Source organism: Myotis yumanensis, unplaced genomic scaffold (assembly GCF_028538775.1).
Source record: "Myotis yumanensis isolate MYYU_CA2020_CCGP unplaced genomic scaffold, mMyoYum1.0.hap1 SCAF_16, whole genome shotgun sequence".
Taxonomy (NCBI): Eukaryota; Metazoa; Chordata; class Mammalia; order Chiroptera; family Vespertilionidae; genus Myotis; species Myotis yumanensis.
Genome location: NW_027223767.1, coordinates 3,844,203 through 3,848,099, shown reverse-complemented (window position 1 = coordinate 3,848,099; position 3,897 = coordinate 3,844,203). Strand labels below are relative to the sequence as shown.

The 3,897-nt window shown below is 49.1% G+C and overlaps 1 non-coding gene across 1 annotated transcript; it reads left to right on the top strand.

The window, feature by feature from the left end:
• The first annotated feature begins 3,520 nt into the window (after nucleotides 1–3,520).
• Nucleotides 3,521–3,648, top strand: LOC138995242 (small nucleolar RNA SNORA19). The gene has a single exon (XR_011468568.1). It is a non-coding gene; the product is annotated as a small nucleolar RNA SNORA19 (small nucleolar RNA).
• The last annotated feature ends 249 nt before the right edge of the window (nucleotides 3,649–3,897 follow it).

Here is a 3,897-nt window from a genome sequence, read left to right as displayed (position 1 = left end):
GAGGCAGCTGATCGATGTTTCTCTCTCATCGATGTTTCTGGCTCTCTATCCCTCTCCCTTCTTCTCTGTAAAAAATCAATAAAATATTTTTTTTAAAAAAAGAATCATTTAGATTTGAGTGTTTAGACCCTCCCCTGGAGCCCTAGGGTTTCCAGGACCCGCCTCGTTACTACTAAAGCTTCTCTCTGAAGAGAAAAGTTGTCAGCCAGGTCTGCTCCAGGCCTGGATGCTTCAGGCCTCACACTGCCTAACCCAGGGCTAGGGCCAGGGTTAGAGAGAGAATGGAAAAATTCATGCACCAGAGTTTTCTGTTTTCCTCTGTGTTGTCCCTTCTTACCTTAGTTTTGGTGTGTGTGTGTGTGTGTTCCTGCCTTTCCAGGCAGAGGTTTTCCTCAAATGTCTGGTACATGGAATGGGGCTTGCTTAAGCATCCCCGAGGGTGATGTCATGGTTCCCAAAGTCTAGTACTCAGATGTCCACTTCATTCCCCCTGGTTAGCAGGGTCTCATCTGTCTGTGGGTCCCCAGAGCACTGAGGTCTCAGCTTCTCTCCTGCGTTATCAGTGTCATCCTCTGCCTATGGCGCACACACTTCTGGCCAAGCCTCTCTGCCTGGTCTTCTCTCCTACTCCCTTTGTCCTGGAAGGTTTACACCTCTCTTACTCATTTACCATCTTTTAGAGGGGATTGAGGAGGAAGCCATTTTTAAAACTGTGAGCCCAACCATAACTGATGTTTTATTTCTTTTAAAAAAATACTTTTATTGACTTCACAGAGGAAGGGAGAGGGAGAGAGAGATAGAAACATCAATGATGAGAATTATTAATCAGTTGCCTCCTGCATGTCCCCCCATGAGGGATCGAGACCAAAAACCCAGGCATGTGCCCTGAACAGGAATTAAACTGTGACCTCCTGGTTCATAAGTTGACACTCAGCTACTGAGCCACACCAGCCGGGTTTTATTTCTCCTTTTTTTTTTTTTATTTCTTTTTTAAAAGACAATCTGGTTCCCAGAAAATAAGAGTGAAGAAGTTGAAGTTGAGACAATGTGCAGACCACCCTTTGGAGGTGTTTCATCATATAGGGAAGCCGGGAGGGGACACTAACGGAAAGGTCTGTGTGGGGGGAGTGTTTGTTTACAGATCACAGATACATGGAATGAAAGATGCTATTTGGACAAGTTTCAGACCAAGTGTGAGAAAACCTGATTACCTCTGTTTTCTCAAAAAAGTGAGATCGCCCGGCTGGCATGGCTCAGTTGGTTGAGCATCATCTCATTTACCAAGAAATCGCCCCCCCGTTTGATTCTGGTGGGGGCACATGCCCAGGTTGTGGGCTCAATCCCCAGTAGGGGGCGTGCGGGAGGCAGCCGATCAATGTTTCTCTCTCCCTCTCCCTTCCTGTCTTATTCTTAAAAAATCAATAAAAAACATATATTTTTTTTTAAAGAAATGTGAAGTTAAGGTCACTAGCTGAGAGTAAAGGGGCAGGTGGGGAGGTTGAAGAAAGAAAATAAAGCATATCGCATCTCAGACTAATGGAGTGAAATTGCCTGGCCGAGTTCAGAATCCCTTTGAGTTGTGCAATCATGAAGTTAAAGTGAAACCAGGCTCCTTAGCTGTGTGACTCCCCCCCCCCCCCCCCCCCCCCCCCCCCCCCCCCCCGCCCACCACCACCACCCACCACCAGCAGTTGGGTGCAAGCAGGGAGAAGGCAGATATTGGAGTCATCAGGCCTGGGTTTTTGCCAGGTGACCAGGAGAGGAAAAACAGCCAGCTGCTCCTCACCTCACAAAAGAACTCCTCACTGTCATGTTTTCACACTTCGTTCTCCAGAGAGAAGCAGCACGAGGAGGACTCACCCCTAAAATGTCATTCCCTAGGCTGGGTGTTTTGAGGGGGAATGAGTAGGCAACTGCCGGGAGCCCAGCCCAGGAGCCACCTGTTTTTCTTAGCATCTCCCAAGCACAGGCAGCCTGGATGCCCTGATTTGACGCCAAGTGTGCCTGGAGCAGAGCCCTGAGTCATTGCAGAGGTGGAGGTAGGCAATGGGTGGGGAAGCAAGACTAGAGGCCCACTCCTCCATCTTATCTTCCAGTTCAAAACAGCACGCCCCTCCCACCCAGCAGATGTGCTAACTCAGCATCTTGTTTGACCCTGACCTGTCATTGTATTTATCACCCACATTACAAGTGTCCGTTTACTTCCCTGTTTCTACCGGAGGATTGAGTCTATTTGTCTGGGTAGCCTTAGAGATTGGCACAGGGTAAGAAAGACCACTTTTATTTCACAAATATTTAAGGCTCTAGAGTAAGGCTTAGAACATACTTATTTCCTTAGTGTTAGGACTGATCAAATAACTGAATCGATGCCCTCTCCCCCGGGAATGGACCTTGAGGCCATTTCACTATGGACATTCCCTTTTGCTGAGACCACACTTGCTGAGACCACATTCCATTATCTCCTCTACGGACCTGCGCAGAGACTTCTCCGCCGAGATAAAGCCATCCAACGTCCTTTAGAAACCGCCAACTCCGTCCCTGGGGGCTGGAGCCATCCAGGCTCAGCCACCTGGTGTGCGGACAATCGAAGATCGAAGATGGAATAAATTTGTAATCCCTCACCACTCTGGCCTCGTGCACACGCCCGTTCGTTCCTCCTTTGGCGACCTAACACTTAGGAGATGCTTTGGGCCTGAATTCACACAAAGCTTTTTGGCTTCACCTTTTCCGAATGGAAGGGGTGATGATATTCGCCTATTTCTGGGTGTCCCCAAACCATGCCCCACAGAAAGTTTGGGTTTCCACCCTTTTCTCCCTTACATTCTGTGGTTTGGGGTCACCCAAGAGCCTGCGCAGATGTTGCATTTACTTTGCGGGATGTCTTTAGGCACAGGTCCCTTGAGTCAGTATAAATTTCCATGTTAGACTACCCACTTCAGGCGCTGCTCACCTGAGCCCAGGGCACGGAGCTTGGAGCCAGGATGTAAGGCTCTGGCCTGGAACACGAGTGCAGAGGCCAGAGCTGAGAGGGAAACTAGTGAACTATTTTAAGTGGCTGCAGTCAGTCTGCAGGGGAGCAGCTACGCAGAGTGAGTCATCAGACATTACTGGAAGCCAGAGGAGCCTCCATCTGCGTTCTGGGGGCTCTGCACAGAGGCGTCTGAGACAGCAGAGGCACCAGCAGCTCAGGGGAGGCTGAGGCCGGAGGAGCAGAGGAGGAGACACTGCTGTGCAGGCTCCTCCCGCCCCCACTTTTGCCCCCTTAACCTCTTCCTTCTTGTCTCTGGAGGCCTGTTTGTCTACGCTCCCCTAGTCATGCTTTCAGGGGACTCAGGACCTTCTCCTTTCTCTAGGTCTTGGCCGCTGTGGGGGCAAGTAGCCATATTGTTCCAGCAAACTTTGCCAACCTGCTTCCAGGAAAAGCTCAGGGGAGGAGGGAGGAGGAGGATTACCTAACAGGCCATCAGAGCTTCTGGCTGCAAAAGAGAGAAGGCCATTTTAGCCTCTAAAGGCAATTACAGTGCACATTTCATTGACCTGCTTTCTGGTATATGTGAGCAGTGTTATTTCTTATGTGTTATACAAATGGTTGGAGCTTAATTAGCAGTATAACTAAGTAGTAATGCTGCCAGTCTCCTTCAGACAAACAGTAAAAATAAATAAATAAATACGATTACACGCAGGCCTGATGCTCAGAAAAATAGCTTTCACAGGGTTGGGAGGGACTGGGGTGCTGCTTCACAGGAAGCTGAGGCAAGCAGAAGGTGCTGGAAGCTTCCAGCTAACTCGACCAAGTGAGGGGTGAAAGCTTCGTTTGTTGAAAGGTCGCAAGAGCATATTTAGCCTTAGAAGTAAGGTCTTCCTCTGATAAGTCCCAAAGGCCTTTTTCTCCCCCAA